Source organism: Stegodyphus dumicola, chromosome 5, assembly GCF_044657685.1.
Source record: "Stegodyphus dumicola isolate Sdum_Otavi_A_Nest chromosome 5, ASM4465768v1".
In the NCBI taxonomy this organism is placed as follows: Eukaryota; Metazoa; Arthropoda; class Arachnida; order Araneae; family Eresidae; genus Stegodyphus; species Stegodyphus dumicola.
In genome coordinates, this window is record NC_140772.1 from 12,072,815 (window position 1) to 12,088,335 (window position 15,521).

Sequence of the window (15,521 nt, forward strand, 5' to 3'; positions counted from 1 at the left end):
CGAAAACGCTCATGCAGCCAGCACGTTAGTCAATTTATGGTAAAGCGCATGAAGGCTATCTGCTTAAGAGGAATCTTTCCTTCGTGAAAGATTATGTAACATTCATATTCACTGTGCACATAGGAAAAATTATGAAGACAAATTGTGCGCCAATAGTCTAACCTGGATTGAATTACGAATTCTTAGAGATTAATTTCGGGGTTTTTACTTTAAAGATAATTTCTGTACTAAAATTGTTGAGAACATGGGGGTTATTTAAATGTGCAGCTGTTATAAAGTAACACTTATGTAATAAAATAGTAAAATATATCTTTGAGATTCTTGTAAGAGATAAAGTTCCTCATTATTATTCTTAATGGAGGATTTTGTTAAATTTTAGTTAGAATCATTAATATGCATGAATCACATATATGCAGAAACCACACAAAATTTCATTTTCTTTCTGCATTTTGAATTAAAATTATGAACAGATTTTATTTCTTTAACAACTAGTGAAGAACCTTTGGTGAGTTTACAAAAATTATGCATTTTCTATATTAAGGTCTGATTAATAGATTTTTATCTTTTTTATATACTATGAGAAGTATAGACATAATTATTTCTTAAACCTGTTCATGACTTTATGCATTAAACAAATCTATGATAATATTAGTGTTTTTTTTTTTTTTTTTTTTTTTTTTTTTTTTTTTTTTTTAATTTACTAAAATTTTATACCGGGTGATCAAAAAGTCAGTATAAATTTGAAAACTTAATAAATCACGGAATAATGTAGATAGAGAGGGAAAAATTGACACACATACTTAGAATAACATGGGGTTTTATTAGAACCAAAAAAAAAAAAGTTCAAAAATGCGTGATTCTGGTTTTGTAACTGCTACCGTGACGGGTGAGAGATATGCCGATATGTTACAGAATCGCATCCTCCCCAGCCTGGCTGATAAACATCTGCTGGAACGTACGATTTTTATGCAGGATGGCGCTCCACCCCATATTGCTAGACGCGTGAAAGATCTCTTGCGCGCGTCGTTTGGTGATGATCGTGTGCTCAGCCGCCACTTTCGTCATGCTTGGCCTCCCAGGTCCCCAGACCTCAGTCCGTGCGATTATTGGCTTTGGGGTTACCTGAAGTCGCAAGTGTATTGTGATCGACCGACATCTCTAGGGATGCTGAAAGACAACATCCGACGCCAATGCCTCACCATAACTCCGGACATGCTTTACAGTGCTGTTCACAACATTATTCCTCGACTACATTGTTGCGGAATGATGGTGAACATATTGAGCGTTTCCTGTAAAGAACATCATCTTTGCTTTGTCTTAATTTGTTATGCTAATTATTGCTTTTCTGATCAGATTATTGCTTTTCTAATAAAACCCCATGTCATTCTAAGTATGTGTGTCAATTTTTAACTCTCTATCTACATTATTCAGTGATTTATTAAGTTTTCAAATTTGTACTGACTTTTTGATCACCTGGTATATCAGATACCTAAAGATGAAAAATTATGGTTTAGTTAATTAACTTCAAAAAATGACAGCTCAGTATCCAAGCATGTAAAACTGAAGCATAAAAATATTTATTCATGAATACATGAAAAAATCCAAAAAGCAGTATCCATTTAGGAATTTAAATATTTAAAAGAAAAACATAAGGACTGTTAGTTTAATAAAATGTTTTTATATTAAAAGTACCAAACCTTATATTAAAGGCGAAGGGGCTGGCTGCAGGGGTGTTTTTGTGGTTTTCCCCATGTGTAACGTGTATACGAGTGAGTTTCCCTTAGAACGTCCTCCACGAAGGCATCCCTCCCCTTGGGCAGATAGCCCTAGTGTGCTTTGCCATAATTAAATACACCACACCACACCACCTTATATTAAAGTAAATTTGGCCATCATTCCATATAGGTATGTGTGGCACTGAGATATTTATTTTACAAGGATACAAGATTCTGTTAACGCTAATCATACACATTTGTTAGCAGTTCATTTAGAAATGAAGATACTCTTTTCTGGAATACTTTGTAGTTGTAAAATAATTTTTGCCCAAAAAATTTGTTTAACTGTTGAAAAAACAGTAAATATTTAGGATGAGATTGAGGTTGTTGACCAATTGCTCCCAAACTTGTAATCACAATTTCTGAAGTAGCTGTTATGAATTTAGCCTTAAGTTCATGCTGTCAGCCAAGAAGCATTTCTTGTAATTTCAAAAGAATCTGCTCAGTGTATTCAATGTTTCACGAGCAGAAGTGGAGCAATTATTGTACCACAATGCAGTGGTCATCTGCTTAGCTGCACTTTGGCTTGATTAATAGTGTGCATGATGCCATGCCATAAGTTATTGTTTAATCTAACGTGATACACATCATTGTTTGCATTTGGGTGTAACAGACAACTCGATTTTTTTTCTCAGTCATGATATAAGAAAGTAAATAAGCATCTTTATTTGCTTATTGTGCCAATATCAGTGCAGCTCTAAATGAAAGGTTCCCCCCCCCATACACTTTATATTTGGTATATTCTTTGGTAAGCATATATTGTTATTACTTAGCACACACTTTTTCTCTAAAGCAGATGACAGGCAATGATATCATGCATAATGGATATATGAGAATCGTGTATGGAATTCATGATTCTCATATAACACATAATGTTCATATCACTATTGTCATATAACACATATGAGAATAGTGTATGGAATTCATGAATGGTGTAGTGCTAGTCACAAAGTTCAACTTTATCTATTCTATGTTATAATTCATTCAAAATAATAGATGTCTTTCCAGGACATTCTTAATCATGCATGTCATCTCTTTCACCCAAGAACTTTCCATGTCACTATCTCATTTTTGATTTTTTAACAGGTCAACTTCATAAACTTCCGTAATTTGATATTTAATTTCACATGAAAGAATATTTCTAGTGAGTAAAAATCAAGCAGGTGTCGCTTCATATAAATACAAAATTAAATTAGCACACATCATTGACTGATAATGGATGATTTTGATTGTCACTTACTTATTGTTCAATCAATAGACTGGTGACAGAAGTATGTTACAAAGTAGATATGAACTCTTGTTTCCCAGTTCAATTAGTTGCTCAGTACCATAGTATAAACGTTTATATGGAAAATAGCCTGGCTTATGCATTTTTAAAATTAAAATGTTTATTCAAATAAATTTTTCCATTCCTTTTTATTGTGAAATAGCTGTAACATTTTGTATATGTCTGATATACAATAAATTACATTAATATTTTGCTCTTCATTTTGTATTCAACCAACTGTACACATACATGTATTAATTTTCATAAATTTACTGAAAGGTCATCATTTATCATTACCCATTGATAAAAATTACCCATGTTTTACTACATTAAAAAAAAAGGCTCATCATGGGTCGAATGTTGTCTGAAGCCATGGAATGCTATTAGTTTGTTCCAGATTCAATAACCAGTAGATAAATGGATTGGAAACACATGGTTTTCATGGCTTTCCCATAAAAATACAAATTACTTAACTTCAAAAAAGCTGCATTTATTCCTATAGAAATTTAAGCTAACTGTCTTTAAAAAATTTCTCATAAAGGCATAACTTTTATATAATTTGTCACGATAAATTATCTATCCACCTGCTTCATTCAGACTAATGCATAAAATGTGCTAAAAATCTCAAAATTCATCATTAATATGAAAAAAAAAAAAAAAAAAAACTTAATGGTTTTCTGCGAATTGCTGAAAGGCACTATGCGCCATGTTTATTTTTGAAATGACCTGTGTAAGGAAACTAGAGACACTGTTGAATGCATCATGAAAAAATATTCAGCAAATTCTAATTATTGGGAGGGACTAGATGCTGTAGAAACAGAAGTCATTAAATTATTTGTTTTATTTGTTCGAATATAGCAAATTACATTACAGCTATCTGCTTAAATGAAGGGATGCCTTCGTGGAGGAATTTCTAAAAGAAACTGTCTCATATTCATGTTGTATGTAGGAAACACTATGATCCCAGCTTTTACTTCTGGGTCCGAAAGGAAAAAACTGATTAGTCTATAGTATTTTTTTTTTTTTTTTTTTTTTAGTATGACAAAATATACTGTTATTTACTAATTCAGAAGTCAAACAACAAAAATCAGCGTTATACCTACAAAATTTTCACAGGACTAGTTTCGATGGTTTTACCGAACCATCATCTTCAGCTGCAAAACCGCAAATGAACAAGATAGGAAATAATGATTAGATAAGATAAGAAAGCCTGGACAAGAATAAGCAAGTGGCGCCATCTGTTGGCGAAACCAGAACTAAAACATAATTTCTCTAAAAGCCGAAGGCAAATTTGGATTGGAATTGGGATCGTTAACTAGAACAGAAAGATTTTTATGAATGTGAAATGCCTCTAGAAAATCCAGTTCTCCAATGGAAGATGTTTTTTGAATAATTTTGGCAGCAGAAAAATTGAAAGTGTGATTTTCGGACCAACAATGTTGAGCAACAGAAGACTTCTGTGTTTCCTTTTTTCTAACATATGCCTCATGTTCTTTGACGCGAAATTTTAAGGCTCTCCTAGTTTGGCCAATGTAAATTAAACCACACTGGCAAGGAATCCTATAAATACCCCAGGAATTCATATCCGGAATGGGGTCCTTGAGTATAGAAGTTGGAATTTTTATTGATGGGAGAATAAACAACCCGAAAGTTAAACTTCTGCAAAATATGTGCAACTTTATAGCTAATTGATGGAAAGAAGGGAATGACAACAGAATTTTTATAATCTTGATTGCAGTTGATTGTCTTAATACTGTTATTTGTTTATCAAGCAGAATGGCTTTATGAAGATTTTTCTAAGAAAAACTAGCTGATACATCATTACACAAGATAAAATCTACAGAAATGCATGCAAGCAGTTTTTTCCAGCTACCAGAATAAACTTCAGGAAAAATTACAAGTGTTTGTGGCTTTAACTACTTGTCAGGCCAGTCTTCTAGTCTGTAAAACTCTCTAAGAAACTGATCTTTGTCATATACATATGGCAATACTCATCTGTCTCATATGCCATAATACATATGAGAATCTCATTTGTCATATACATATGAATACATATGGTTGTCTCTTTAAACAGTAACTTCAGATGAGCAGCAAGAAATTAAATAGCTGAAGGAGAATGTGGACATTAAGCTATCCCCCTTAGTGCATAAGAAATATTACATATTCCCAAATCACTCATGAATCAACTATAAAACGCTAACATTATTTTAAACCTCAAAGTCTTACAGCTGATTAACAACTAATTCGTCCCGTCTTTCAGAGCCGTATTTACATTGTCATCAAAATTTAAGGATAATGACAGAAATAAAAGTAGCTGATACTTAATGAAAAATTATTAATAGAAATTTGTACAAAAGCATTAGTTAACATAAATTACAATATTTGGCAGTTGATTATTCGCAAAATATTTAAATTCAAACCAAATTGATGGGAAAATTAAGCCCCTCTTGCAGAAAATATTTTTTTTAATATGGTATATGGTCACCTAGGGCATATCTGACATCTTGATTTCATACACTTTAGTCTTGTAGAATTGCACGCCAGTGATCTAAAAGTGGATTTGTCAGCTCTTGGAAGGTCCGCGGACGAATTCGGCGTGCTAAGGCATCCCACATGCTCAAGTCGGGTGAGTAAAGTGGTCAATACATTTGAGTGATATCTTCTGTTTACAAGTATTCTTACACCACATATACTCGACGAGGCCAAAAATGTTCATCCATTAGCAAAACTTCTGGGCCAATAGCACTCCTAAACAGTCTAACTTGGGGTTTCAATAGCTCGTCAACATATCTCCGAGCGGTTACAGAACATCCTTGAAAGATATGCTTGAAAAATTCCTATACGGCCAATGGTCGTAATTCCTCACCAAAGCATTAAACCGTGGAAACGGTATATTTCACGGACAAGAGAAGGGAAGTTGTGTGTTCCTTTCTCTTTCCAGATCAACACACGTCTAGAATCACTGTTTAGACTATGTGTGGACTTCTCAGTAAACAATACTTGGGATCAGTCGTTTTGGCTCCACTAAACATGACGACGGTACCAGTTTAAACGGGCCCATCTGGAAGATGGAGTGAATGGGACACAAACCATTGGTTTTCTTGCATACAGTCCAACCTCGTTAAGCCTTCGTGCAGCAGCAGAACGGCTAATTCGAGTTCCTATGGCAGCATGAAGCTCTAAAACCAAATCCCTTGCAGTTTCTTCGCGCCAACAAGGATATAAAACGCTCTTCTGATGCACTTGTTGCTCTTGGTCGCCGTTGACCAAGGCTGTCTGTCAACCGATTCATTGCTTAAAAAAGCAGCTTCAGATTCAAATCTTTTGCGACTTCCATTTGTATTTGACTTCTCTCGATTATAGCAATTTTTCGCCACTTTTGACCTTCACTTAAATGATGCTTTGAGCCATAACTATTGAATACTGATTACTCTCAGGAACCATATTCAATTTAAACAGTACAACAGACCGGAATTCCAACATGCATCCATTGCGCACCACATTCTCAGTCACCGAATTTGCATATTTCTGGCGCTAACGTATGCGCGGAAGTGCAATTTTGTGTTCAATTGTATTTAATTAATAGAGGCGTAGCTAAGGTTTTCAGCTTCCGGGGACACCTAAAGATTCTGCGCCCCTTTCTGTATTCCAAGAATGGAAAATATTTCTTTCTGAAATGTATATCATCAATTTGCCGCCCCCTGGATGCCCCCTTGCCCCACCTTAGCTACGCCACTGTTAATTAACGTAAATAATTATAGCATCGGGCACTAGTTGCAACATTAACTTCGTGAGCATATTGTTTCCTCATTATCCTTTAATTTTGATGACCAGTGTATATGGTGCAGCACGAGTTCTGTAACAAAATTGGTCATAGGGCTTCAAAAGCAAGCAAGTCAGCAGCAAGACGCGTTAGAAGCGTACTTGTTCATACTTAATAAGTGTATTGATCTGGAAAGAGAAAGGAACACACAACTTCCATTCTCTTGTCCGTGAAATATACCTTTCCACGGTTTAATGCTTTGGGGAGGAATTACGACCACATGGCCGCATAGGAATCTTTCAAGCATATCTTTCAAGGAGGTTCTGTTTAAGCTATTTTTACAGTTTAAATATTTTTGAACTCAGAATTGAAATATCTACAATTGCATGTAAGAAATATATCTATATAAGAATAAAATGAATTTAAATATTTATAGAAATTTGCAACAATTAATATTTATTTACTTACCACAGAAATGTAATCTTATAAACATGTCAGTCCGGTCATGTACTTACAGAAAAATACTTGTGTGTATTCAGAAATATTCATGAGCATTCACTGATCCATCTATATAATGTAAAAGAGATGACAGACCTCCTGACGAATAGGATAGCTTATTTGAATACGGGAAAGCATACTAGTCCTATCTGCTGAGGGGAAATGAGGACTTTCTAAAGAAAACTGGATCAAATTCATGTTGCAGATGTAAATACTGTGAAAACCTATCATGCAACCATCGTTCACATGGGTTCGAACTTGGGTGATACTACTAGTATTCAGTAGTCTTAATCATTCAGCCTGTGAAAGTCTCATAAAACCTCCAATGTGCAGGTGGAAAGAACTGAGCACCTTTGTCGCCTCATCCGAATTTCCAGCCCTCTGTTTTAGTGAAATTCTTAGTAACATGTTTCGTCTGATATTATTACTTTATGCCTCTTGTTTTCATAAAGAGACAAATTAGTCCATAACAATTTAGAATCAGTCATAATTTAAGTTTTAGAAGCTAGAAGTCATTTCTGGCCAATTATCCAAGATAGAGGTTTTAATGTGGTTTTGCATGTGATTCTCATGGACTATCTCATAAGACCTACAAAAAGCTTCCGAAATCTGTATTTATCTACCCTAAACTGCTCAGGTAGTTGAACTGCATCAGCATCACATGTGATTGTGTGACACAGCAAGTCCCTTTTCAAAAGGTAGTACGGATCAGTCTAAGAATTTTGTACAGTTTTACACGCATCCTAATTACCTCTTTGCCTACTCCCTTTTTCTCATTGACTTATGTTCATCGCCTTTGCTTTCCATTTCATAGTGGTGCAGTTTCCGAAATGAGATGTCTACTCCAAATCCTTTCGACATCCTCACCGTCCCTCTCTGTCTTCTGACATCTCGCGAAGACGGTACTACTCAGGTATAAGAATTATTTGAAAAATAAATGGATTTTATTCATTGTAAATTCCCGATTTTTTTTAATTTACTATATTCTGTATGGTTGCTAAGGCAGGCTCCACAGATACACTACCTATCAATTCCTACAGAACTGGACAGGCTGACTGCCAGTACATTGTGCATTTCGATGTCCGACGAAAAAATGCTTTCCTTCTGGAACATCTATGTGTTTGGCTCACTACTGTCTTCAACCTGTACAGACTGATATTATATATCTGGTATCGATTTTACCTGCCTTCTAATGAACTCATATCAACCGAAAACGCTTAAGATAGCACTTATCTGCATCATTTGTTCTAACCGATGATTTTAATGACGACAATCCTCTTTGAGGAAGTAAGGATAAGAACTTAAATATGTAAACAGAGCTACTAAGTATGTGACTGCGTATGCCTCCATAACGATCGATAGCAAACCCATATCTACCAATTTAAAAGGCTACTTCACAACACTGATTTTGTTATCTGTATGCCATTACATCTATCATTTTATACATTTAGAATCTAGAGTGATCCATTTAATACTGAATATTTCCCAATATTTGCGTCTTTTAAACGAATACGAGTGTCGGACATATTTAGAATTCCAAGGTTTCTTTAAGAGTGAGAGACTTGACCTTGTTTCCATCTCTAGCTTTTCTTACGAATGAAAAAGTAAGGTGTGTAAAAATAGATGATACTGTGAAGGCCGTTACTGATCTCAGACGTTCAGAAACCACAAATCTGTATTCCTACGTCATCAGACAGACTTCCTAGATACATATCTAAAATCATAACTGAACCCTATGAAGAGAACTTTAGTTAAGACATATAAGACAAACTTTAGTCTCATAACATTAGCAATTCCATGCTGAAGCATTCGTTGACTGAGTCTTTTATTAGTTTCCCTTCTTACTCTTTGTAATAGAGGTTGTAGCAGGGCATTTAATGTTTGGCATAGAGAAATCCAAAAAACAAAACTTGGAAAAGCCAGAATTTAAATAATGTTCCGTTATATATTAAAATATGCTTTTTACTATATTTGCCCATCAGCAGCCAAGCGGTAAAATCACTGAACACTGATAGTTCGGCCCGTGGTTCGAATCTCGGAGAGGGGGCTAGCTGCATGGGTGTTTTCTTGATTTTCTCCATGTGTAACGTATATGCGAGCCAGTTTCCTTTAAAGAGTCCTCCAAGAAGGCATCCCTCCCTTTAGTCAGATAGCCCTTGAGTGTTTAGCTGCAATAAAACAAATCGCCAGAATTTTGCACTAACGAACCACCTACGCAAACTTTTGGGGGAGGATGGCATACTGCAGCCTTGATCGTTATTTAGAAGAAAATGATAGATAATACCTTTCCTAATCACAATGGTTTTCTAGAAAAGATCAATACTGAAAATGTACTTCTGTTCAGAGCTATATTTTCTGATTTTTTTAAGAGGAATCACTTGATGTCAATATTTTTGTGACAAAGAAAAAAGTGTATGAATTGGAGTTCTCTAAAATCTGTTCATTGTTGTTTGCAGAGACCTTCCAATTTTTAAACAAAAATTTTTAATTTGCCCTCATCTCGCTTCAATCACGTGCACCTCGACTTGGTCGGGCACTTATATTTATTAATAAAAATATAATACATCAATAAATTAATTACTATGTATACATTTTTCTTACCTTGGATGAAGCAAATTTATCATTTACTTCATCGAAGTCGATCCTTTCAAATTTTTCTCTTTCCACACTTAAAAATGCTAGAAGAGGTAGGGGATCTTGTCCTATCGTTGATTGTAAATATGTGAAAATTTATTTTAATTTGCTGAGCAGCATTTGATAATGAAATAGTATTTGAAGTGCGACTCCTAGGTTTGGAAAAACATTTTCTCTATAGATATGTAGTGGAGGTTTAGGTTCCGTTTCTTTTCTACTGCGGAGTAACGTCATGCAGTTATATTCACTGCTCAAAACAATTAGGGGATATTGTGGGTTCGGTATGAAATAACCATATAATCGATAACGTTTTTGAACAAAAGGAAATTGAAGAGATTATAAAGCAAAATTATAACGTTTACAAAGTTGGGAATATGCAAATTTAGTCTGTGACGTCGAAAACTATGCGTTTTATATAAGGAGTGAGGAGCGACCTGCAGTATTCTTTTTGTAATAATAGATTAAAAACAACTGGCATGCGTTGAATGCTTCGTAGCAGTGACTATATGATGTCTCAGGAAGATGACTTAGTTGAATCGGTAGCCAGGAAGTTTACAGGAGTTTTACAGGATAATCAAATACAATCCATTGTAGCGAAAACGTTAGGATTTTCCCAAAATGTCATTTCCAGATTATGGAATCGAATTTTGAAAACTGCATATGTTTGAGAAATTCCGGACAAGGTCGTGTTATCATTTTAAAATAAAAAGCGAGAGATATACGTGTATTTCGTTTAAAAAATAAAAACATATCTCTACTTTGGAAAAATAAAGTGGTCAGAAAGAACGTTTTGGTTGATGTACTGCAAATATTTTATCAGACAAATCAAGAAAATAAATAATTAATTATATTACAACAGTTATTAATTTTAAATATATTTTCCAATAATCCATTAAAGTAAAAAATGAAATTTTCCGGAAAATTTGTTTGGAGACCATTTGACGCCCGTCTACGAGCGGCGCCCGGGGCATCATGCACCCCCTTGCCTTCCCCCCCCGCTACGCCACCATGGAGGTAGGAAGTAAGATGGAGTTGCCCTAAACAAGTTTCTCCCGTACCCTGCTCTGAAGCACCGGCGATCCCTACGTGGTGACCAAAACATTGGGTCATTTACCATTGAGTTCAATGGGATATGACTCGTTCGGATGTAAATATTTTGTAATTACGTCGTAAATATACATAAAATGTATATATTTTCTTTTTCTACAACACTTCAGAGTCCTAAGTATATGAAAACAACATATTTTTAAACAACATTTCATTCTGAACGGAATTAAATGCTATACTTTTCACAGGACAGTTTTCTTAGAATGGTTTAATTTGAATGAAATATTTTCACAAGTTTTCGTTAATTACATTAGAAAAAAAAATTAATTCGATTTGATTCGGTTAAGGTACAAAAATTAAGATCAAAGTTTATTGTATTATTAATATTAAAATTATGCATTATTTCTTTTCTATTTATAGAGCTTCTTCCTAAAATACTTTCTTAAATATAACATGATTTTTTGGCTTCTGAGGCATCTTTTAAATCGAAAAATGTAAGTCAATTTATAATTAATGCTCTATTCAGTTCATTTTAAATTAGAAAATTATTAGGAATTAGCGAAATACTTTAAATAGTACTTGACTTTCTCTGAACATTTCTGAAAGGGAATAAAATAAGTTTTTTTTTTTTTTTTTTTTTTTTTTAAGTATTACTTAAAACTTGTAACTGAGTTATTATAAAATGTAAGGGGAATAATTCTTTTAATTATACTTAACAGATTTTTTTTTTACCCTTCATTTCAACAATACATATTCCAAAACTCTTTATTACTTTCTTAAGTGTGCATCTCATAGCATTTGCTTTACAATACCTTTTAACAGATTGCTTTCCAATACGAACAGTTCTTGCTTAAATAGTTTTATAACGTATTTGTCAACAGGATTTCAATATATGTTTACAATTCAATATTAAGGTTATTATATATTTAGATAACATTTATAATCATTATAAATTAGATACATTTAATAATTAGATTTCTTCACAGTACTTTCACAGTTGTTTATAAGTGAATAAATTCTTCATTTCAAATACATTTATAAATAATTTAATGAATATTTATGAATTTTGTCAAAGGCAGATACATGCTTTTTGCAATAATATATGGATGTGAAAAAAAATTTGTTTTATTTAAAACATTTTGGCGTTTGGAAAATAAAATAAAAGTAGCGAATACTCTATCAAGGGTATCGAAAGACGTATACAATTTTAAATGTACTGTAAGGTATTTTTCATTCTTTAAGCATAACATTTTTCTTAAAATCTATATTTTTGTAGTTCAACAGCTTAGAATTTTATAAAACAAATTCATAATCAAAATCGCCCTGTTGTTAGTTATCGAAAAATAACCAAGATGTGATTTTTGCGTAAATGTCACTAAACTATACAAATTGCTATTATCCATCACACTATGAATGTTTCTTTCATGCGAAAGTGTCCCTTTTTCGATTTGTATGGAACTGTCGTGTGTCGAAATACTATCAGAACCGTGTCAAGCGAGCTTCTGAATGTAAACAAAGAACACCCCATCTGGTGACCCAAGCTTCAAAGTAGTGCTTCACTTCTAGTGCGGACTAGCCCCTCCTTCCTTTCCTACCTCCATGTACGCCACTGCCTGATACAGGAGTTCATACACAAACAGTTGAGATAATGTGAGGCAGTGCTAAATGGAGGAATATAAGACATAGGGGGACAGCGAGCCATCATTTAGAATCTTATTTATCAGAGTTTATATGGCGATAGCATCAGGTCAAAGAAAATAGAGACTGTTTTGAACCTATGTTAAACTCTATATCGGCCCATTTTCCACCAAATTCCGATTGACTACTTTGATTTTAAATAAAGCGTTTTTATCTTTGAAAGTGTTTTGATTTAAAATAAAGTGTTTTAATTTATGATGTGTCGCAAAAATTTTAGATGTAGATTGGAGGCACTTAATAACCGCCAAATCTGCAGCTGCGGTGGCGTTAATACGTAAGTACCCAAAAAGCTTCTTTCGAAAGCTGGAAAATCTAATAATCTCCTACACAGAAACTGCCATCGATGCTAAGGGAGTTATTTTACTAATGAAATTAATTAAGTATCTTAGTAGTAATTAGTACCATAGAGAGGAGGAGGAGGGCCGGAGGAAGACAGTTGGTTTTCTTATAAACTTCACTTTTTGCCTTGTTTTTTTTTAATAATATATTAAGGCGTTTGACTCTATCAGTTCTTATACGCAAAGTTCACATGCTAATTATTTAAAAAAAAAGTGCGTGTACATAATTCACTTCTGTAGTGAAATATACTCAGTTATAAGTCTTTTGGTCGATAATTTTTATTTATGTTTTTGGTTGTTAAAATTATAGCTTTTAAATTTTAAGCAAATATGCATTCTTTCTAAAAGTAATTACCCAAGTTTATCTTATTTTCTTGCACTATTAAGAGCCCATGTCATAATAACTACCAAGTCCCACACTTCACACCACTATCACTACTCATCTCTCGTAAATTCTCTCTCTGCGGTCTATTGCATTCAAAAAAGAAGGAAAGAAAAGAAACTGATACAGCTCACTGTATATCACTATTGCATTGAAACTATCATCCTTTCAGTAAAATTTTCAGAGGAACAAAGATGAAATTCTACATTTAGAGATCTAGACTGTAACACAAATACGGCAATTTAAAAGATTTTTACTTTTGTGGCATACCTCTAGCAAGGGTCGGCAACGCAGTTTTAAATTGCTCACCATTCAAATATCTAAGTTCCAAAATTTTACGTATTTGGACAATAAATAGTCGTAACTGTAATGAATAATTTTAGTACAAATTTTATCTTCCCCATTTTAACGATTGTATGAACTGCACAATTAAACTTCCGACAAAAACTGAATCTTAGCTTTCAAATATCTATATTTACTGATGGATTAGCATTAATTAAAATTTGCATTAGAGTAAAAGAATTATCTGGAAGTTCCTAAGCTACCAAAATTTAAAACATCAAAGATTTCAACAAGTTATAAATAATTCTTCAGTATATTCCAAATAAATTTTTGCTATTATATAGCAAAATTTTTCTGAAACTAAACACTCACATTGACAAGAGTTCCAAATCAGAATCTACAAAACTGTTATTATTGAAACTTATTTCATGCTTTTATTAGTTGCTAAACATATTCTACTCTTTCAAGATTCAAAAGAAAATGTTATTGTTTTCTCTATGCAAATTTCATGTCTGGCAAAACAGAAAATATTATCACCTCACTTGTGGGAAGTATTTATTGTAGGCTTGTAAACTAGCTAATCTAGTTAAAAAAAAAAAAAAAGAAGAAGAAGAAGAAAAAAAAAAAGAAAGAAAGAAAGAAAGAAAAGAAAAATTGCACAGCTAATTAACATCTAAAGACATTATTGAAGGTATTCTTACTATATAAATTTCAAATAATGGGAATATTTATTTATTTTTAATTTTTAGTTGCATCACTTAAGCATACAATACATTCACTAGAATAATGGGAATATAGAAATTGTTATACTACATCCATATGGAAGGAATATTTATTACAAATATCATACACAAGCAATCCAATAAGAAAAAAAATAGCACAGCTACAATTAAATGATTATGCTGTAATTTTTTTTATTAAATAAATGCACGTCTCCATGACAGAGTAATATTGTACCTTATTTGTACTATTTGTCATAACAATTTTCAATAGCATGCTTTCAATAAATGATTTTATTTTGCACCTTGAATTTTTGGAAATTTAATTCTGAAGTTATTAGGTCTTGTAATACTTGGTTTAAAATGAATTCAAGTTTTTAAATTGAAATCTGATTATGAAGACAAACACTGTAATTTAAAAAAAATTTTAAATGAAAAATCTTTTTTAAGGCAATCTAAAATTTTTAGAGCATAGAATTTTTTTGGTGGATATGGTAGTAAATATTCATACAGTTAAATGACAGTACTTTTAGCTTTCATCATATATTTTCTCCCAACTCCACTAATTGGTCACTGGCTCACTAGCTTAAAGTATAATAATAAATAAATATGCAATATCTTTTTCCCAAAATTATCAATACAACAATATTGCTGAAAAGGTATTCCCAAAAATGTTCGTTTTATTCCAAAAACTAACTTCAGCTGGAGAGGTACACAAATGTATAACATTTTACGTTTTTGTTTCCAATGCTATACTTGTTTTTAACATTTAATTGCCCAAAACAGAAACACTAAAAAGAAAAAAGTTTTTTTTTAATCTCTCTATCCCCACTTAGTGAATTTCAGGTTCTTTTAAAATGTGCAGAAAACAAAAGCAAAAGAAACTTACATATGTAAGAAATAAAATTATTTTTGCTTTTCTTAATACATGAATGAATATTTTTACATCACAAATTTAAACACATAATATATCTTCTCTTAGTCCAGAAAGGGAGAGTCTAGTTTCCAAATGAAAGGATACATTCATTTGTTGATAGCAGGTCCCAGCTCTCACTAGACAAAGATTAATTGAGAATCACTCTGTGTATCAAACCTTGACCCTTCACAGTAGAGGACAA

At 33.0% G+C, this 15,521-nt stretch overlaps 1 long non-coding RNA gene across 1 annotated transcript in view; it reads left to right on the forward strand.

Moving 5' to 3' along the window:
- LOC118201654 (uncharacterized) overlaps window positions 1–15,521 on the forward strand; it is a 28,499-nt gene that overhangs the window by 10,568 nt on the left and 2,410 nt on the right. The gene's annotated exons all lie outside the window — the stretch shown is intronic.